Source organism: Protopterus annectens, chromosome 3.part0 (assembly GCF_019279795.1).
Source record: "Protopterus annectens isolate FY-2018-M chromosome 3.part0, PAN1.0, whole genome shotgun sequence".
NCBI lineage: Eukaryota > Metazoa > Chordata > Ceratodontiformes > Protopteridae > Protopterus > Protopterus annectens.
In genome coordinates, this window is record NC_056731.1 from 204,531,924 (window position 1) to 204,556,054 (window position 24,131).

Sequence of the window (24,131 nt, forward strand, 5' to 3'; positions counted from 1 at the left end):
AAAATGGCCCAGTGATTTTTTTTTCCCTGGGAAAAAAATTGCTTGTCTGTGCATTTGGGATTTCGCTGTTTCAAACAAAATGGTTTGATTAAACAGAGTTTGCTATTTTAAGCATTCGCTGATTTAATAGGGAACCAATTTGGCAACTGCAAAACTACTGGGCATCATTTGATTCAAATGTTTCAGATTTTCACAGAAGGTCCAGGCTTTGATTCATGGTTTTGGTCCATTTCTCATAAAATGATTGTTTCCTGCAAATTACTCGCAAATTGCTGAGGTGTAAAGTCAGGAAAACAATGGATGACATGTTGTTTTAAACTTAATATATGCAGGTAGTGGGCACAAATTTGTGCTAAGGCAAAACCATTTATTCTATCAACTGTTCTAGGTTTGCAACTTTTTAAGTTTGTAAGAGAAACATTTAATAAGTGACCCTATCTTTCGGCCTTTGACCCCCATTAGTTTTGGCCTTTTTAATTTCTTGTTCTAAGAGGTCTGTAAAATCTGAAAGGTTGAGAGGTATGATGGGGTGGTTAGGGATGTATAAAATAAATGATTAAATAACTTTTGAAGCACTAATTGTTCAGTTGTTCCTTTGCTTGTGGTGAAGTAAGGGGACTCTTTGTTGGCCACCGGTCCATCTTACATGCTAAAGTACAGGCAGAGGTTGAGACACTTAGCAATCTCTGATAGCAGTTAATAGTTATTACCTCACCTCCCTGTTGTCAACAGTGATGACCCTGTGGTCGAGCACAGTGTGGTAGCTATTAATTAATTATAAACTTGTTTCTGTATAAGGGGTTAGGGGGAGGAGTGTGTTTTAACTATGCTAGTTATTAAATTAAATAGTGGAAATGTCACTGTGATCTCTGTGTGTGTGTCTTAAGGTAGAAATCAGGGTGAGAACAAATTGGTGTGGTGTATACATCAACCTTTTTAGGACTTGATAGCTCCATATTGTTAAATATGAGAGGTACATCACTACAGTTTGAATTGTCCAGGACTTTGTCACTTCCAATAGAGAAGAAATTTATAGAGGATTTACAATTCTCTTTTATTTTGCAGATGGTGGAAATGCAGAGTTTGCATCAGCCTGTAGCCAGAGGAAAGTGGACTCAACAGATGATGGATGCTGCTGCAGTGGATGTTCTGGCCTCTGGAGTGGTGCGTAGTGAGGTCACAGCTAATGATACACTGTTCGGTGCTCATTTAGGTATGTCAGAGTTGGTGTGGTTTGGGAGTAGTGTGGGGACAGGTAAGGGTGAGCTATGTCTTGGGCAGGGCAAAGCAGGTGGTGCGGCTGAGGAATGACAGAGGTTTGGGGGATCCCTTTTTAGTGAAGGGAGACAGTTTCTTGAGGAGGCCATTGGCAATAAGGAGGGTTTAGGTTTAATTATGGGGACTCTGGGGTCATCCACTGGTGTGGTAAAGTCACAACAGCATGAGGTTGGCTCGGACATTGAGATCCACCCAAGTGATTAGTTAACTAAGTAGGATCTGGGGCAAGAGAGGGGGTGTCTTTTGATCACCTCACATACTGCTTTTAGTTAAAGGAATGATCTGGAAGGGGGGTTGTTGATATTTTGAATTAATTGATGTAGATGGGATTCAGTGTTTCTGAAACCACAAACAGTAGAGACTTTGGCGGCTTTAGTGGCCTCAGGGTGGAGGAGGATAGGTAGACTGTGGCCAAGGACATGGGACAACTGGGTGGGCTTCATTTATTAAATGAAAACATGACTGGAGAAGGATACCGCTTTTAGCCTTACCACTCTTGACTTGGGTTTTGGAAGTGTTTTTTTTTTTTGGAGCAGGTTAATGGTATGGCTTTCTGTCAGGCAGACTGGGTTGTTCAAGGAGACTTGCAATTGCTTATATGGATTTTCATGCTGCGATCAATAAATTAAAATGTTGCTCAATAAAGTTATGTTTATGGAAGTTTAATAACAGTCATCAAATGTCATTTGGTGTGGTGTGTTTATTGAAGAGGACTGGGACAATTTTTTGTTTAAAACATTTTGAGCTGCAGGAGTGAAAATATGCAATAGTATGGTGTATGTAAAAGGAAAAGCAATGCCTAATTAATCTTTTAGTGCATGTTCTGGGTAGATTGGGAATAATACATAACCTGAGTATTATATTTTTTTTACCAATGCTTTCACTTTATGTGATTTTACATGCCTTTCTATATATGTTTAACATTGTCACTATTCATGTTTGGAGCTTTTCTCCCCGGGCCTGTACTGAAAATGGACATATATCCAGTTAGACTAGCCAGGTCAACAAATGTAAAATAAAATAAATAAATAAATAAATAAATACATAAGACTAAGGTTGCATACGAATCTAACTCATCAGCTAAGCTGGTCATCTATAGATTTGCAAATGATTTGGTCAGAGGAACTGACTAACAGTTTCAAACAAATGCAATATGTCTTGATTTTGTGAAACCTTACAACATGTTTCTACACTCTGTAGTGGCTAAGAAACTATAGATACTTGGAACAAATACAGTATTAACTAAATGATTTTCAAAAAGGTTTCAGAAAAGGATGTGGCAAACACAATGATCGGTGCTGAGTTCCTTTTTTTAGGATCTATAAAGAATGCCACACTATACTACAGAAAATCTATGTAACCAGCAAAGCACATCACTGACATTAAAAGAAAATTAAAATGGGGTTGTGTCCACATGTGCCTCCCCATACAGAGGATACACACTCACATTCATGCATCTCTAAGTATACTTGTTCTGAGAACACAGCATTTGGGAAAAAAGAGAGACTTCCTTATTCCAGCAATTACAAGGTCTCACTGTATCCAATAGCAGCAGTTCAATTAAATATGGAAGTTCATTAAAAGTTACTTTTTCCATGTCATTTTTAACCAGTGTAATCATACCTCTGTATCTTTTTTTATGCTAAACAATGTACCTTTTAAGTCCTACGGATGTGACTATTTGCAAACATTTTGAGCATGTTAAGCTATTAATCCACATAAGAGGAGTTTAGGGATATGACAATTCAAACAAGTGCTTTAAAAATATTTATATTATGCAAAGTGGAATGAGGTACTTATAAATGTTACTAAAACCAGGTAACTCTATTCAGCCCACTTAGCCATGCTGCAGAGTGTATGCGAGGGCATGACAGAAGAAGAATCATGTTTTAAAATCTTGGTACCCTGACCACAAATTTATACCTCTAAACTGTACTTCAAAATAGTCATAACAATAGACATAATTAAAATAGCAGTGGGACTCTCTTCAGATGTCACAACCTCAAGGCAGATGACCTATTTCCCTGTATACTCCCATGTAAAGAAGACATTATTAGCCTTACTTCAACATCATTATAACCTCTGCCTTTCCTTAAACACAAAGCCATCTGAGTGAAAATAAGCAACATCATACCTTTCAACCATACCGAATTCCTCGGTATTTCCCATTTTGGGGGGCAAAACAATGAGGTGCCACAAATTCCTGAGTGGCCCCCTTCGAATCCCAATTTTCAGTGTGGCAGTGCCTGACAGTTAATACAAAGATGTGATTTGTGTGAAACTTAAAATATCATGAACAGCGAAGTAGCGAGCTCAGTACTTTATTTAGGGCTTAACCATTTCTTGCACATTTCATTTCCAAACTACACTCAGTGCATTGCATGTATACTCATGCCAGAGCTCACATACTTCATATCTCTTTCTTTCTATATATTGCAAAAGACTATCTAGAATTGCAAATACTATAGCACCTCATAGTGATTAAAACAAAAAGCAACAATACAAACAATCAGTCTTGTGGTGTCTCATCATTTATCTCATCTTCACTTTCGTGCCTGCACTGTATTTATTTATTGAAAATAATAAGCAGAAAATAAAGTTTTCAAAAAGTCCACAACTGTTTTTGGAAAAAAAATCCAACGGTTTGCAGAATTTGACTCTTGTGGCACTACGAAGCAAACGCATGCAAGTCTCGTGCATTCATACCTCCACCTGCAGGGATCACAAACATAATCTTATTAAAGGAAGCAGGCATCCCTTTGTGCAGTGCTGAAACAGATATTAAGTGTAGCAACTTGTTTCATATCATCGATATGCAGCAGCAATTCCTTCAGGGATGTCCCTGAATTGGGCTCAAATATTACTGTAGTCATTTCCTACCTCATAAAACTGTGAGGGATTACACTTAAATAATGATGGTGATTAGTTCAGAAATTGCATGTTAATTCATGATATCTTACAGTGCAACTTTACCACCAATTAGTAGTGGTAATAATTTATAAAGGGTTTGTGATTATTTCTGGATTTGTGTCTGATTCTGTAGCTCTAGCTCTTAACCTTCTGCTCCAAAATGTGGATTATGTAATACCCAATTATTAGTGCAGTTAAAATGCATGCTTTTTAGTGGATTTAGTAATTTGCTTGTTTGGCCTTCCATGAAGTCAGTGACATATTTGTATGTATGTAGTTCTAGGTGATCATTTTCTGAGTTATAAACATAGCAACCGCATTGTACCATACCATTCCATTACTGAGAGGCAGAGAGACAGACGCACACGTTATTATAACTCATTATTGATCCTATCCAGTGCACAAGGAAACCAACATTAAAATGCAGCTCAATTGTGCAAAATGTGTAGATGTCACATAATGCAGAAGCAGGTGTAAATAGAAAAAGGGAGAAAATAATCTAGCAGATATGATCATTTTCCAGTTGTTGCCATTGTTTTGCTGTTTAAGTGAGTGTTTGTAGGGGTAAAGGGGAGATAGGTTCAAAAATGCTTTATGTTATATACTGGTAAGCATAAAATAAACACAGAAGATGGCAAACGAAGTAGTGAAGTACAAAAAGTTGATTTAATAAAATAAAATAAAATAAAATGAACCACAAAAATTTCAAAAGCGCTTTTCATCCAGTACTGTGACTGTGACTGAACTTCCTCAGATACCAATACAAAATTGATGATAGTGTTAAATACTTATTCCACTTAGTCACATGACTATTGCATCAGTGCATTACAGTTAATTAATTAACTAAATAATTAACCCCCAAAAAACTAGCAAGTCCTAGAACTAAATTAAAACTAAAACAAACTTGAATATTAACAATACATAGGTGGAATGTTAAAAGTACATATGTAGTGCTACTTACACATACTCGCATGGAATATTACAAATTAAATGTTGAATATTAAATAACTTTTTCTTAAACCTTCAAAGTTTTGTAAATAATAAAAATATAAAAAATGAAAATAAATGAAAATAAAATGCAATGAAAATGTTATTTTTAATGTAGTAAAAGTCTCAGTTTCAAAAAAGGTAAAATAGTGCAAGTTTCATTAATTCCTGGAAATTGATTAGTGTTCAAACGCAGTTGCCATAGTAATTCAAGGTATTCTAAAAATAATGAAGCAGGTCCCCCTTGAATATTTTCACTCATTTGATCAATGACCCTAAACTTAAATTTGTGGTTAGGGCAATGTTGAGTGTGTCTCACTAGTGCGTTTTCTGTTTTAACTCTCCGAATGGCATACAAATGCTCATAAATCCTTTCTTTGAGTTTTCTGTCCATTTTACCAATGCAGAAAACTGGACAGAGAATGCACTGGGCCAGATACATTACCATCCTACTGTTACAATTGTAACGACCAATAGAAGTGAACTTCTGGTTGTTGATGTGAAACAATTGTCCCACTGCAATGGAACTGCAGTAGTTACAATTTTCACATTGATACATACCTGGTGTTCTAATGTAAGTTACCAAAGGTGTCTCTATGAGTTTCTTTAAATTCTTACCCCTTTTATATGTGATAACTGGTTTGTTACCTAATGTATTCATTAATTCAAAGTACTTCTGAACAAAACCCAGTTCTTATTAATAATCCTCTTGATGCTAGTTGAATCTACACTAAACGTCAAAATAAAGTTCATCCTATATTTTTTAACCTTATTTACGACTGAATTTGTGTTATTATCACCTGTGGGTGAATTTGTTTGGGGTATCCTTTCTGCATCCTCACAATTAAGTCCACTTGAACTAAGTATTGGTTTGTAAAAACCTACTTCACGTTTGTGTGAAACCTCTGTAACCAACACGTCAATTAACTTGTCAAGGTATCCTCTCTTAATAAACATGTTTAAGGTTGTTAACTTCAGCTAAAAAACCTCGTTAGTAGTTACCATTCTGGCAGCTCATACGAGTTGCCCCTTTACTACTGATTTTTTTCTGCAAGGTGGATGAGCACTTGTATAATGCAAAAAGGTATTACAATACATTGGTTTATGGTAAATCAATGCAGTGTAAGCATTGTGTGACATCTTTTGTTAACATGACATCCAAATATGCTATGTTGTTGTCACTATAATTAGATGTAAATTTCAAAAAATTAGAACTAGCATTAAGTTCTTGCAAGATAAATTCAGCCGCACTTTCATTTCCCTTAAGAGTTATAAAAATATTGTCTAGGAAATGTGTGTAATGTACAATCAAGTTCATGACATTGGAGTGATTCAACAAGTGGACATGTTCCCAATGGGCCATCACCATGTTAGCGAAACTCGCACTACATGGTGAGCCCATTGCCACCCCTAATGCTTGTAAATATATTGTTTCATCAAAAAGAATAAAATTATTAGACAGAATAATACCCAACAGTTCCTCCACTATCCTAAGCTCGTTCTCCGGTGCATTAAAGCTATGCATCTTAGCTAGAACAAATTCAATTCTCTTTGTGTGGGATCGAACTGTATAAGTGACATACATCAATGGTTAAAAAATTGTTTTCCTTAGAAAACTTTATTTTGTTCACTTCTTCTAGAAAGGTCCAAGAATCATGACTGATTTGGGGTACCTGTTTCACATACTTCTTAAGAATAGAATCCACAAGTTTAGCATTGGCGTAAGTTATTGACTAACGTGCATCAACTAAAGCATGCATAGGGGGATCTTGTATGTTCTTATGGATCTTTGGAACTCCAAAAAGATTTGGAATTTTTGGATGTAACATTGTTAGGTAATTTAAGGTGTTAATATCTATCAGTGCTTCTAGATACAAATCGTTCAGGTTTATGTTGATCCTACAATATGCATTGGGAACATGTCCACTTGTTGAATAACATAAACGTCATGAACTTGATTGTACATTACACACGTTTCCTGGATGATATTTTTTATAATTCTTAAGGGAAACGAAAGTGCAGCTGAATTTATCCTGCAAGAACTTAATGCTAGTTCTAATTTTTTGAAATTTATATCTAATTATAGTGACAACAACATAGCATATTTGGATGTCATGTTAACAAAAGATGTCACACAATGCTTACACTGCATTGATTTACTGTAAACCAATGTATTGTAAAACCTTTTTGCATTATACAAGTGCTCATTCACCGTGCACTAAAAAATCAGTAGTAAAGGGGCAACTCGTAAGAGCTTACAGAATGATAACTACTAACGAGGATATTTTAGCTGAAGTTAACATCCTTAAACACATGTTTATTAAGAGAGGGTACCCTGACAAGTTCATTGATGAGTTGGTTACAGAGGTTTCACACAAACATGAAGTAGGTTTTTACAAACCAATACTTAGTTCAAGTGGACTTAATTGTGAGGATACAGAAAGGATACCCTGAACAAATTCACCCACAGGTGATAATAACACAAATTCAGTCGTAAATAAGGTTAAAAAATATAGGATGAACTTTATTTTGACGTTTAGTGTAGATTCAACTACAATCAAGAGGATTATTAAAAGGAACTGGGTTTTGTTCAGAAGTGACTTTGAATTAATGAAGAAATTAGGTAACAAACCAGTTATCACATATAGAAGGGGTAAGAATTTAAAGAAACTCATAGAGACACTTTTGTTAACTTACATTAGAATACCAGGTATGTATCGATGTGAAAATTGTAACTACTGCAGTTCCATTGCAGTGGGGACAATTTTTTCACATCAACAACCAGAAGTTCACTTCTATTGGTTGTTACAATTGTAACAGTAGGATGGTAGTGTATCTGGCCCAGTGCGTTCTCTGTCCAGTTTTCTACATTTGTAAAATGGACAGAAAACTCAAAGAAAGGATTTATGAGCATTTGTATGCCATTCGGAGAGTTAAAACAGAAAATGCATTAGCGAGACACATTCAACATTGCCCTAACCACAAATTTAAGTTTACGGTCATTGATCAAATGAGTGAAAACGTTCAAGGTGGACCTGCTTCATTATTTTCAAAATACCTTGAATTACTATGGCAACTGCATTTGAATGCTAATCAATTTCCAGGAATTAATGAAACTTGCACTATTTTACCTTTTTTGAAACTGAGATGTTTACTATGTTAAAAATAACATTTTCATTGCATTTTATTTAAATTTTTTATATTTTTATTATTTACAAAACTATGACGGTTTAAGAAAAAGTTATTTAATATTCAACATTTAATATGTAATATTCCATGCGAGTATGTGTAAGTAGCACTACATATGTACTTTTAACGTTCCACCTATGTATTGTTAATATTCAAGTTTGTTTAAGTTTTAATTTAGTTCTAGGACTTACTAGTTTTTTGGGGGTAATTATTTAGTTAATTAATTAACTGTAATGCACTGATGCAATAGTCATGTGACTAAGTGGAATAAGTATTTAACACTATCATCAATTATGTGTTGGTATCTGAGGAAGTCCAGTCACAGTACTGGACAAAAAGCACTTTTGAAATCTTTGTGGTTCATTTTATTTTATTTTATTAAATCAACTTTTTGTACTTCACTACTTTGTTTGCCATATTCTGTGTTTATTTTAAGTTTGTCACTTTGGTTTTGTGCTGATACATGTACTGGTAAGCAAACTGATTTTTGGGATATGCTATTTTGGTAGAGGTCTTCTTCAGTACAAAGCACAAATTAAGTCCTCTTGCATTTTAAACCAGATAAGTTTTAAAGCATTGTAATTGCAATGGAAGCAAGAAATCTGGACAATGCCAAAAATAATGGTGGGACAAAGGCCCAAAAATATGGACAGATTTTAAATATTTATTGCTCTTGTAAACTCAGATAGTTGCTAGAACAACAGGTTTTGCATTATTAGGTATTTTCTGAGGGATATACAAAGTCAAATGCAAATGTCTGTCATCACAACACATAAAGGAATATTTGGTGCTTTGTATGATCCTATGGGTTCTATAAAACATGTATTCTGCAGGTGTTTTCCTCTTTGGCTATGTTGTTTTGAATTACAGCCCATTAAAGATGAGTTTACACAGGTGAGAAGGGACAATGGTGTGTGGATCCTGTTCTCTAAACACTGGTTTTATTGTGGTGGTTTTCCTTGTAGGCCCAGGAAAGCAGGGCATGCTAGGCACAGAACTGAAGTGAATGCAAAGAGGCTCTTATTGCCAAAAGTGAGTGTGGGATGTTTCATTTAGTGGTACACTCTGTGAGTCTTTCTATTTGGAGAATTCTGGTCTGGTAGTAAATTTGCTATAGACTTATTCACAGTGGAATTCTAGAACTTCCTTCTGTTATATTTAAGAAAAAAAAATCTTCAGGTGAGAAGTACTGCTGACTAAACATTTTAAAACATTTTCTGTTCGGGTGGCTGACAGCAATATCTTGGGGTTGTCATCTGTGTTTAATACTGAGGCCAGCCTAATGTGTGCAAACTGGAAAGAAGCATTTTCACTGCTGCTCAAATTGCTATGTCCATCAAAGGGAAATAACTGGCGTGTGAGGACATTGTCAGTAGCTTAGTGTAGTTTTGTAGACTTTGGGAATTAGCTGCATATTCCATACACATTTTTGTTCTTTTTGACCAGGTACAATTGGCCATGCAGCAGTTGCACAGGTGTAACAGCAGTATAAGAGGTTATATATAGGGTGAGATATCGATATTTTATATTGCTGCTTCAGTTTGTAATCCTTTTCTCAGTTATCTGCTGATTACTTCCAAGAGTGGACCTGTGTCTCTTTCTTACCAGATATTGTGGCTGTGTGGTAGAAAGCCCATGCATTTGTTTCTGTGAAGGAAGTAACTGACCACAGTGGAGACTCTTTATTGTTTGCTAACCTGGTAAACTTGGCATTTAAAGTTAGCCCAACTGTGCTGTTATGTACTTGTAGAAGGATAGCTGTACCTGGATAACAAATTACATTTTGTATGTTGAGATTCATTGAATACCTTAGTAAGAGACTTGCAAATGTTTTATCTGACATGATTTTGGAAGTATTCCTGGCTCATATTGCACATTAGAACAGTGGCAGACATGTCCTTAGTTTTAATTACTGCTGGGGGTCACACAATACCTCAGTCATATTTTTTTATCTCTTGCCATTATTTATTATAATTTAGTGACTTCAGTCTTCATGTTGGTATCCCACAATTCCACTGGAGAGGTTGGGGTTAGAGGATTAATTATGCAAATATTATGTTAATTAGCATCCCAGTTTTTGACCAGCTGTATCTACTTTTCATGGGCCTTTGTCCGGATGTTTGATGTTTCCAGGTTGAGAGGTATGGCAATAGTCAAACCCATCCCCAAATTATCAAAGCCTAAAGATGCCAAAAAATTGTGGATAGTGTTAATATTCTTACTTCAAGTAAACGTTTTGGAAAAAAATATCTCAACACATTTACAGGATTGTGTTAAAAAATATAGCATTGACCCCCCCCCCCCCATCAGCACAGCCTTTGGTCAGGATGTAGTACAATGACTGCCCTCTACACACATACTGACAATATCTTACAAAACATGTACAAGGGCCTCCTCATTGGCATTGGTACTGTATTTATCAATGTCATTAAGGACTTTGATCTTGTGAACCAGAAATTTTTATATAATACAGTACTAAGAGCAGGAATCGACTTTGATGCTCTTCCTTGGTTTGAAGGTGTCATTACTAAGAAAATTTGAATTCTAGATAGCTAAACTTGTTCTTTCTCTACCCTCAGCAAAGGTGTACCAGAAGAATTGGCTCTTTATTCACTTCGACTTGCTCATTTCATAACTGAACTTCCAGTACAAACTACAGTTATCCTGTACACTGATGTTGTTGACATCTACAGATCTAATAACTTATATTTCATCATTAGATCTGAAAAGCAACCCTACGTCCATATAATATTGACTCAGACATAAACTCATTCTCATCTTCAACAAAATGAAAACATTGATGCTTGGTGGCAGACAAAAACTAACCTCAGTTTGTCAAAATTGGAACATTCTTTTTGACACCAAAGAGCCAACAGAAACTGCACTGTACTACATATATGTCATCATTTGGCTTTACCCAAATTCTTAAGAAACAAACTGATATCAATGCAACAATGTTCAAAATTTACTCCTCTTTATCTGGACAAAAAAAGGCATCTTACTTCCTGATAAAAGAGAATTACCTGTACAACTTGAATACATACTTCCTGGCTTAGCTAAAGCAATGCATGAAAACTATCCTCTCTTTAAACCAGAACCAGCAATATTTGGAGAATCATCACCTCATCTCCTTTAGAGACCATTGCTGTGCAGTCCTTGTCAAAGCAAAATTAAACAAAGATGTACTTTTATCCTGACATCACTTATATATATGAAACTTTCTACATCATGGCTAGCCAGCTGAGAAAAAAAAAGAACTACCGCAGACAACTTCAGAACTCAAACTTTTATCCGTATATCCATTCCACACACCAAACTCCAGTCCACCCAACACACCTTTTCAAAATTTGCCCTCAAATCAGGAAACCTCTTCCTGTGCATCTAAAATCCATGTCTCTTTTCCATTAATTCAAGAACCACCTAAAGAAACACATTCAAAGAAGTATCATGTAAATACTTTTACAAGCAAGGCATCACTTGATAACTGATCATCGCAGCCTCTCTCAAGTCCATATAACAAACACACCCATTCCCCTAAAACATCAACGTCCATATAACAAATGCAGCGCTCTTTACCTACTCCCCTGTGCCTAAGGCTTCTACCTTCACTGCATTCTCCCCTTCTCCCCTACATTCTACTAATAGTCTATTACTCTGTCTGTAGCCCTCCCTCCTTGTTCTTACCACTTTCCCATCATGTCCACTCCCCATCCCTCTTTCCTCTTCTTCCTTCCCTGTTTTTCCCTGTCTTTACCTTGAGTTGTAGATACAATTAAAGTAGACACATATAAGTCATAATTGTACAACAGTTATATGATTTTATTATAGTATTAAGAATCTTTAATAGCATTTGGATGGGCAGGAATAAGACAAGAGGAAATGAGTGCATCCAGCAAAGATGTGGATGGATTGTGTGAGAGAATAACTGCAACAATCAGGCATGAGTGTCAAAGAAGGCAGGAGTGTGGCACTCAATCAAGAGAGATGGCAACAATTAAGATGACACTTTGACCCCAATTAGAAAATGGAATGATGATGATGATGATGGTGATTATATCATGAAGGCTGAATTGTAAATATCACTACTACTACTGCTACTACTAATGCTAACAATTGGCTATGCAGTGCATTGTATTCACACAGTAAAGTACAATTCCATTAAGAGTACACAGAGATCACAGTTAGTCTGGGGTTGTTTTCTCTCTCTCTCTCTCTCTCTCTCTCTCTCTCCAGATCCCCAATAAGACTCCCCACTGGCACAGCTATAGAGTGGAGTCCTTAGCCAGGGTTCTAAGTCAAGTTCTCCCAGCACTCTCTCTCTGTTCAACCAGTGCATCATGTCTCTGCCCAAGTAGCTGACACACACACACACAAACACACACACACACACACACAGACACACACACACACACACACACACACACACACACACACACACACATGCGCACACACACACGCACGCACACACACACACACACACACACGGATGCACACACATACACACACGGATGCACACACATACACACACGGACACACACACACACAGACGCACACAATTTGAGATTTGATTTATACACAAACACACACAACACACACCTGGGGAAGAATGTCACAGGTTTACTAGCTATGCCCACTTCTGCCCAGACCATAAGGTGGTTATCACTGCCAACAGAACCCCTACTTATCAGCTACTATAAGGCCCTTCCCAAAGGGTGACAATTTCCACTGTGTAATGTTATTGTTATCCAAATGGTAAGTGTGTCCACGGCTAAGGCTATTTAAGAGTGATCTATGCAGTGTCACCAAAAACATGCAAGTACTCTAAGAGCTTATATATCTTTACACAAAATCAGCCACCTTTAATAGGTTTAAATATATTTAATAATAAATAAATGCACAAGGCAATACTTAACTCAACACAGTTGACAGCAGAGTTCACAGTCACAGGAAATACTTTAAAATAACATAGTAGGACAGTCTCACATAAATATAGAAAAAATCTACACTAATCTTGCTATATTGCTATCTCTAGGAGAAACTATGTTCTAAATAACTTAGTTACAGAGCAAGGCAAAGTGCTGATGATTTGTTAACAGGTTCAGAACAAAATACAAAATGCACTCTTTCTCTCCGAGATAGTTCTTAAGTTAATAATACTCATTACTGCTGGGTTAGCTAGATGACATCACTATTTGACACTTGCATCTAGTTCCCAGACTAAACAGATACCAAAAGAATTTTACATGTCTCTATGAAAAATACTTGTCTCTTAGAAGCTGACAATTCTCTCTTAGAAGCTTGACAGAAACTGGAAGTTATAAAACAACTACCTTGGAAACCTGTAATTACCTCTGTTTCAAACAATGGAAAGAATTTCCAGCTGCAGGCATTCTGTCTTTTTGTTCTGGTAAACACACTCATAAAATTCTTTATTGATTTTCTCAGATTTTGCAGGTTAACTCTGCATATTCCAACTTTTATTATGAAACCATGCATTTGCATTGGCATATAATTTCTACACATTTCTCCTCTTTTCCATCAGGGTGCAGTGTGGTTACAATCTTGAAGCTCAGTACATAACATATATGTAACATTTTGTTACATTTTTAAGACAAACATACAAATCATATTACTATTCACAAATAACATATAATTATTTACAAAATTCTATCTAGATGGGCTGGCAGTGTCCCATTTCTCCCCCGAATGAAAACTCAAGTTAGTTTTTCAAGTGTCCCTTGAGAAACATTGCTTGAGAGGGTTGAGCCTATCTGGGAATATCTTACCCCAGTCCCTGTCTTGAGAGCCCATCCGTGTTAGCATTGCTAATCCCACTGCGGTGCTGCACTGACATATCATATGCTTGCAACTCTAGGTTCCACCTTAATAACTTGGCATTTTGCTGGCTGGCTTGATGTAACCATGTTAGGGGATTATGATCTGTAACTACAGTGCATTTTCTTCCATACAGATAAGGCTGAAGTTTCTGCAGTGCACACACTATGGCTAGACATTCCTTTTCTTCAAGTGTTAGCTTAAAAAATTCTAGCAAACAGTTTACAACATTATAATTTAAAAAGTCATTATCAGACAGTTTGGATAGAACATTTACAGCTTTACCATAGAGTGAGGGTGTCAGAAACCGTACCCAGAACCCTTGGTCAACATTATACTGTTTATATATGCTCTCAAACATATGTATGAAACTATCTAAATTTTCCCCTTCTGTAAAATATGGAAGAAATTTACTGACCTTTGTTGCTTCTGGGGTTTGGTTATTCCCTTTCTCATTACCTCCATGACTCTGGTGAAGAGTCAGCATCTCTTTTTCATGTTGCCTCTGCCTCTCCTTCTCCTCAGCTTCCAGGCGTAGCAGTTTCTCATTCTCCTTAGTCTCTTGATGCCTCCGTCTCTCTGCTGCTTCTATTTTCAAACACTTGGCCTCCAATTCAAGTCTCTTTAGCACCAGATGGATTTTTAAGTCCTCTGTAGAAAAGTCGAGCTGTCCATTTTCTGAGAGGTGTACATCCCCACAGCCAGTCTGATCATCCTCCTGGTTGCTATTTTTGAATACATCTGTGACCAAAGCTGCAATCATGTCTGCCTTAGTCAGATTGGCATGCACATGTCCTTTAGCCTGGCAAATCTCAGACAACTGGCTTCTTGCCAGATTGCCATGCTCCTCTGCTGACATGCTTGCCTGCTCTCTCTGACTAACTAAGCTAACAAATGAAATAAAACAATTGTGATACAAACTCTGAATGTTCACTGTATGGTTGATTTAGAGCACACAAACACCTTCACTGATCATTGTCCACAAGTGACAGGAATCCACTATCCACGCCACTACAAGCCAATTAATATGTGATGTGGCTTACTCAATACTATCAACCAATTAATATTTAATGTGGATATTCTACCACTGCCAAGCAATTAATATGTGACACCCATGCACTAGCCTAGTAATGAAGGAGCCTCAGTCCTCACTAACACCAGTGGTGGACGTGCACATTGGGAGGATGACAAATACACTCACATTAAAGTACAATTTCCCAAAAGAGCTCACAGAGATCACAGTCAGTCTGGAGCTGTTTTTCCTCTCTCGCTCTCTCTCTCTCTCTCTCTCTCTCCCCAGATCCCCATTAAGACTCCCCACTGGCCCAGCTATAGAGTGGAGTCCTTAGCCAGGGTTTCAAACTAAGTCCGCTCAGCACTCTCTCTCTGTCCAACCAGTGCTTCATGTCCCTGCACAAGTAGGTGACATACACACAAACTTTGAGATTTGATTTATACATAAACACACACATGGGGAAGGCTGGCACAGGTTTACTAGCTATGCCCCCTTCTGCCCAGACCATAAGGTAGTTAGCAATTCCACCAGAACCCCTACTTATCAGCTACTATAAGGCCCTTCGCAAAGGGTGATGAATTCCACTGTGTAATGTTACTGTTATCCAAATGGTAAGTGTGTCCAAGGCTAAGGCTATTTAGGAGTGGCCTATACAGTGTCACCAAATACATGCAAGTACTCTATGAGCTTAAATATCTCTACACAAAATCATCCACCATTAATAGGTTTAAATATATGTAATAATAAATAAGACAATACTTATTAACTCAACACAGTGACAATACTAAACAGGCCATGGCCTGCTTCTCTCATTAGGATTGCTGATAACATTTTGCTTCTGGTGAGAGCAGAAGCAAATGAGTATTGTATCCCAACAGAGTGAAGCTGTGCTGAGATCAGTATTATCAGTAGCCAGACAGTAGCCATTCATGCGACTCCCCTCTTTTCATCATTCCTGACAAGCTAATTCTTTATTTTTCAGTAAGTACTGCTTAATTTCTTTCTAACTTCAGCATACCTGCCTAAATACTTCATCCTTAAATTTTCAGGGTCTGTGTATTAGTTTCCGCTCAAGTGTTTAGCAGTGCTCTACACAGAGTCAGACACCTTGAGTGACATTTTTCCTGTAAAAGGAATATATAACGAAACAGCTCCAGTGCTTAGTATAATGACCATACCTCCTGACATGTCTAATGATCAGTTTCCTGTGCTTTCTCCTATTAACCTGGTGAACTTGGGCATTCTGAGGAAGTGTAGTAACTGCCTCATGTACACAGACAACCCTCTCCTCTTACCTCCTAACACTCAGACTTGTGAGAGATGCACTTATATATCCAAATTGGAAGCCATGCACTCTCAAGACAAGACCGGAATAGCTGGTCAAGAGGAGAAGGTCAACACCTGCACCACACCACATGCAACACATAGCCCTCCAGAACACCCAGCATCACAGCTCTCACATAAAAACACAAACCACCACCCACTGTTGTGGAGGCTCTCAATAGAAATCTACCCAAACATTAAAGACCTACAGGGCAGAAATGCACTTGACCACCACGACACAGCACAAACCACAAGACACATAGCTGACCTACACAGTGTGGCCCTCAATCTAAGCCCCTAAGGCAAAACAGCTTGTCCAATATGCTAACCATAGGTGACTCGATAGTGAGGCACATGGATGTCCCACTCACTAGGTTGAATAAGGAGAAGATAACAGTCAGCTGTCTATCAGGTGCCAGAATCCGACCTATAACACATGCACTCAGGTCATGCCACAACAAGTACAAGTATGACTCTGTCACTGTCCATGTGGGTGTGAATGACCTGAGATGCACCTTCCTGGACTACATGAAAAGAGACATGGAGGAGCTCTCAGATTGTGTGGCTGAGATAGGTATGGCCCTAGCCCTGAGCAGCATCCTACAGTCACCCAGTATGATACCGCAGTACAAACAGAAGATGACTGACTTCAACAGTTGGCTAAATTTCTGGTTTCATTCTAAGGGGATCCAGTCTGCTTCAGGTAACATGACTGACAGACATCAAAGCTTTGCCAGAGATGGCCTCCATCTGTCACCACTGGGTTTCAGGATATTGGTTAAGGCTCTTACCACCCCTATAGTGCCTTTTTAGGTGATGTTCCAAAGACGAAATTATCACCGTAACAGCTATAAATAAATGCAATCTGAGGGTCATGCTGCTCAATGCTAGAAGTCTAAATCTCAAGATGCACTTGCTCGAAGCACTCCTCAAAATGGAGAACATCAACGTTTGTGCTGTAACAGATACCTGGTTTAAAGCAGCATAAAGCACCCCTGCGCTACCAGACTATAACTTTCACAGCTTTTGGCCCCAGGACATGGACCAAAGCTCCAAAGGTGGTAGCGTCTCCATATTTATAAACGATAGGCACACCACCAGACTAGTAGCCCAGCATAATGCATCTGAGATACTTCAGGTACAATTATCATTGGGTAAGACGGAGATTCAGGTAATAGCCTGCTATAAATCTCCAACCATGTCCCAAGACTCTCACTTCATGTTCCTAAGCACCCTGGAAACTATTAGGGTCCAACCCAACACTCTCATACTAGGTGATTTCAACTACCCCTCCATCAACTGGGAAAAATACTCATGCACCAATACACTGGCCCAATGCTTCCTGGAATTCATCAATTCCAATGCTCTGGACCAGCTCATTCTTACACCCACTAGAATAAGCAACATCCTTGACCTGGTTTTTACAAATATGGGCAAACATTGCTCTACATCAATAGTCAATTCCTCCCTGGTTAGATCCGACCACAAACTAATCACCATGGAAATCCAAATCTCACCCCCCCAAAGGTAACCACCATGAAAAACTTCTCCAAAGCTGACTTCGGGATCCTAAAAACAGAGGTGGCTAACTTCACGGCACCCATGTCAATAGAAAATAGATGCATGACTGCCAAATCATACAACGATGTACTGTACTAGCCATACCCAAAATAACCAAGATGCTGTCCTCCAAAAAAAGGAAGCCAATCTGCTGGTCCCCTGCCATTAATAAACACTACAACAGAAGGAAGAAACTTTTGCAGAAAAAAATGAAGTCCCAAGACTGGAAAAACTCCCTTACTAGCCTCAACAGAAAGTTGAGATCCTTCATCAGAATCTCTAAACCAGCTATGAAGGCAGAATTGTGGCAGACACTAAAAAAAAATCACAAAGCCTTCTTTAGTTACATCAATAATCTCCACGGCAATACCCAGGTTTGCTCTGAGTTACTGCACAATGGTACCTCCTATACTGAGCCAACAGATATTGCCAACATACTGACTGACAGATTCAGTGCCAACATTACCCTTCTCTACCCCCCTAAAGGACCAATCACAATACCAAAGGAATGCCAGGCACCAGGCATTACTGCAGCACAGGTTAAAGCTGCATTGTCCTAGACCAAGAATACAGCTTCCATGGGACCCGACAATATCCCTGGATGTGTTCTACATGAACTACAAAGTGAAATGGCACCACATCTGTGTGCCCTGTTTAATCACAGCCTCACCTCAGGCTTTGTCCCTACCAAATGGCACACTGCTACAGTCAATCCTCTCCATAAAGGGGGAGCAACTACAGAATCAGGGAATTATCACCCCATTAGCCTGATGAGTCTGATATGTAAGACTGTGAAGCACATCATCATGGACCTAATTGACAAGGATATATGGAATCTCCAAACTCTAGATCACACGCAATTTGGTTTTGTGAAAGGTAGATCATGCCTGCTCAACCTGGTTGACTTCTTTGAGTCAGACACCAGAGCTGTGGATGAGGGCAAGGCAGTTCATACAGCCTACTTTGATTTGGCCAAGGCCTTTGATACCATTCCCCACTCAGGAATTATTGATACACTCACCAAGCTAGGCACCAACCCCTATATCACTAGGTGAGTTGCAAATTGGCTCACAGATAGAACCCACAGTGTGAAAGTAGCACACTCCAAGTTGGACTGCCAATGAGTCATGAGGGGAGTCCCACAGTGATTGGTCCTAGGTCCTCTCCTGTTTGGCATCTACTCCTCATAAGTGTAGGCCAAGACGGAGGGACTCTGGTTTACCAAGTTTGCAGACAACTGCAAGCTGAGAGCCATTATTAACTCCCCAAGTGATGTATATATCCTACAGAAAGGCCTCACTGAGACTAATGACTGGTGTCAAAACCATGTCCTTAAGCTTAATGCCAAAAAATGCATCATCATCCCCTTTGGGAAAAACTCAGTTCCCACTAATTACCACATTGATGGAAGCTCAATGAACACTGAATGTGTTATAAGAGATCTATAGACACAGGTTGACAGCAACCTCTCCTTCAACCACCACATTGCCACTGTGGACAGAAAGTCCTTCTATGTGGCACATCTCATTACCAAGGGTTTTGTATCCAGGAAGAAAGAGGTCATTATCTCTCTCTACTCTTCCCTCATTAGGCCAATCATTGAGTACAATGCCCCATCTGGTATGTACCTCACTAGACACATGCAACAGCTAAAAAGGCCACAAAAGTACCTCACAAAGAGGATCCCAGGCCTTAAACACATGCCCTACATGGACAGACTCAAAAAACTTCAGCTATTCTCTATCTCATATCATCTACTAAGAGGTGATCTCTGCTTGACTTACAAAGCCATGTCTGATGCAGCTCTGTTAAAAATGTTACATCTAAATGCTACATCTAAACAAATCCCAATCTCTCCACACCACACACTCCAGAGATCTCACCCTCATTACCATAATCAACTGAACATACTGGAGGGACAGGTTTATAATCCAGAGACTGCCCATGATCTGGAACAGAATTCCCATACATGTCAAGCAGAGCACCTCACTGGCCCTCTTTAATAGAAATCTTGATGAGTGGATGAGAAATAGAAAGTTCGCCCCAGGGATCTCGCCAGTGGCTCTGCTTGATAGAGGCATTAGGAACTAACATCAGGCAGTACAAGGCCAGGGCACTTCTATGGGCTAGGCATGTAAAGGCTCCAGGGCCATTAGCCTAGTACACACCTATGAGCCAATGAACCTATGAACCAGAGTTCACAGTCACAGGAAATGCTAAATAACATAGTAGGGCAGTCTCACATAACTATAGAAAACAAATACACTAATCTTTCTAAATTCCTATCTATCTCTAAGAGAAACTATGTTCTAAATAACTTACAGAGCAAGGCAAAGTGCTGATGAGTTGTTAACACGTCCAGAATAAAATACAAAATGCACTCTTTCTCTCTAAGATAGTTCTTAAGTTAATAATACACATTACTGCTGGGTTAGCTAGATGACATCACTACTGACACTTGCATCTAGTTCCCAGGCTAAACAGATGCCAACAGAATTTAACACGTCTCTATGAAAAATGCTTACCTCTTAGAAGCTGACAATTCTATCTTAGAAGCTTGCCAGAAACCAGAAGTCATAAAACAATTACCTTGGAAACCTGTAATTACCTCTGTTTCAAACAACAGAAAGAATTTTTAGCTGCAGACATAATGTCTTGTAGTTCTGGTAAACACACTCGTAAAATTCTTTATTTATTTTCGCAGAGTTTGCAGGTTAACTCGGTGTATTCCAACTTATTATGAAACCATACATTTGCATTGGCATATAATTTATAAACATTTCTGCTCTTTTCCAGCAGGGTGCACTGTGGTTACAAACCTGAAGCTCAGTACATAACATATAGTTTTCTTACATTTTTAAGGCAAGCATACAAATCATATTACTACTCACACATGACATAGAATTATTTACAAATAATATCAGAGTCCAACTTTCCACAAGTAAACGCTGACAGAACGTAGTAAAAATCAAAGTGTTCTAAACCAAAATAACGAGTGCAGCAGAAGTAAGATAAAACATGAAAGTTTAATTCCAAGTGGGTGTGCACAAACGGATGAGCGCTTTCACAAATGTAGTTTCTTCAGATCCTTCTAGCAACCCCACAGATCTGCTCCTTATATAGTAATTCCAATTAAACAATTAAACAATTAATCAACTAGTACTCATCTATTTGTATAGTATGCAAACATAAACAAAATATAAATATGCAGAATAAATATATATCTCAAATCACACTAATAAAAAACATACTAATAAAAAACAAAAAACACACTAATAAAAAACATTTCCAAATACATATAAAAACATATATATAAAAAATTAGTTAAAAAACTAGTTGGAAACTGTATGTGCAAATAATCCATCAAGCGTTTGTTAAAATCAATATTAAGACACATGAAATTAAGCCTCGTGAAATAAAATTAACTAGACACCAGAGCTGGTATAAACTGCATAGGTATATATATAATAAAATTATTGGATAAAATTATTTAATATTCCTACGCTGCCTCAACTTAGGTTTAATTGATGCCCTATCGTTCAAACCATGGCCCCTATCTGCCTTAAGTGTGATAATCCAGTCAGTCTCCTTTGCTTCAGTGTGATTCCTGATGACACCACCTCTTTTATTGACATTAATAATCTCTAGAGCCTTAAACAAGAAGGTATGATTTTCATTGTTGGAGGCTACATGTCTTGCAAGGGCATTATGTGGGGTACCTTTCCTAATATGGTAAATATGTTCCCTCATTCTGTCTCTTAATGGACGGTTAGTTTTCCCAACATAAAAACTCGGGCAAGCTTGGCAGGTAGCTAAGTACACCACATTTGGTGTCATACAATTGGCATCTGCCCTAGTAGAGTAAGTAACATGTTCATCTGGGTGTATAAATACATTACTACTGTCTATAAATGAACAGAAATTACAGTGATTGCATGGCTTGGTGTAACCATTATTCATCATGGTCATGCCAGATCTGGGATAACATAGTAATCGTTTCAGGTTATTTTTGTTCCTGTAGAGAAAACTAGGTGTCTCCCCCACAATATATTTTAAATCATTATCCACAAGAAGAATATCCCAATGCCTATTAATAATTTCCTTCACATTATGTAAGTCAGAGATGAAAAAAGTGGAAAATTTTACAGGTGCACGTATTGAACAATTTCGAATAACTTGCTGTTGGTTTCTAGGTCCAAAATATGGTAGACCTGTTGTGAGACGTAAATTCTCTACCTCTTCTAAATATGATGTGACCTCATCATTATTATAACCCCGGGTTAGTAGTCTATTTTTAAGACTGACCGACTCCTGGGAAAAACCACTATCAGTCAGATTGAGTCTAGAGGCTCTAATAGCTTGCCCTTTCATGATGTTCTTGAAAACAAAGGGTGGGTGCATGCTTGCCCTTAGTAATAAGGAATTACGATGACAAACCTTACGATGGACACTTGTGGAAAGTTGGACTCTGATATTACTTGTGGAAAGTTGGACTCTGATATTATTTGTTTATTTTTTATTTCATCTTCCACAAGAGTAAGATTTGATTTATCCTATGGCAAACATCGAATTGGATTACGTCCCGAGAAGTGAAGACCGAGGGATGGCAGCTCTACAGACACATTTTTGGAAGTATTTAAATGAAACTGCTAGTGCTTCCTTGTTCCTTGATTGAGCGACTGTCACTGATGATGTCATCGAATCGACTATTGACTCGGAGAGACTGCACGCTATGTTGGACGAAATAGAGAAGGATTTCATGAAGCTTAAAAGGCTTCAAACACAATGTATACATTTTAAATTTTGTTTAGAACATCATATTGTGCCTCGAGGCTTGAGGGTGTTTACCATGCCCAATCAGGGTAAGGAATATCCGGATTTACTTGCACAATGGCAGCGCATCAACATTGAGGTGAGCTACAAATACTTACAATTATTGACTGACTTCTTTTACCCTGAGGAGATCAGGTTGATAGAGTGCATTAAGAATAAGCAAGAGATTCTCTTTGGAAGCTTTCCTGATAAGGTAGTTTCACCACTATTTGAGAATCTGCTAGACTGTATTCTAGCATATGAGAGAAAGTTGCTACAGCAGAAACAACATAAGGCAACTAGGGACCTCAATGATTTTAAACTGGGTAATGTGTTCCTATGGCCCAGGTCTGCACCAGGTTCCCACATACCTCCCAAATCAGCCCACAGGGACCAGCGTTCTGTCGTTGGTTCCAGGAGGGATGAGGGACATACTAACTCCATTTTTACTGATAACTCTACCTGTGACCAGGTTTTGGTCGGTACAAGTGGAAACATAGAATCGGGCAATATTGATATACACACTAGTATCTGTCCTGGTGATGATGCCCTCTCTAGAGGCCTCAGTGATGGAGAATTTACTCGTGACGTCGAATGTAATGATGATGTTGTTTCATCTGTTAACAAGACCAATATTAATAACTGCAATGACTCTGGTGATGTCATTCACATTGTTGACCCAAGTGCTTGCCCAGAGAGCAACCTCTACCCTAAAATACATGTTGTTAAACACGGACATATTACTACTAAAGGAGGATCAGAAGCCGTTGTTAGACCCAAGACAGCAATAACTGGGATTGGGACTGCCTCTAATAAAGCAAATAATAAATCAATGAATTTGGATTTAACTTTTCCTCTGCCCGTACGCCTGGAGAAGGGTCCTCACAGACGCGCTCCATGAGCCAGGGCAGGCAGAAGAGGAAATTATCAGGGGAGCTTGCTCCTCACCAGACATTAAAGAAAATGTGGAACAGCAAGAACTAGTACACAATTTATCTCATATCCACCTGACAAGCGATGATGTCAAACTTCTGAATAAGGGTTTAAACTTCATTCCCAGTAGGTGTAGTAGGTTAACTGATATTATTATGGATTTAAAGCTGTTTTGTAGGAACGTCATGCTTAAACTCATGTATCATGATTCTCAAGAAGATTCCTCTCAAACCAAGGGTTTTATTTTTAAGAACTTGAGTGATTACGTTCCTATACATCATCCTCTAGT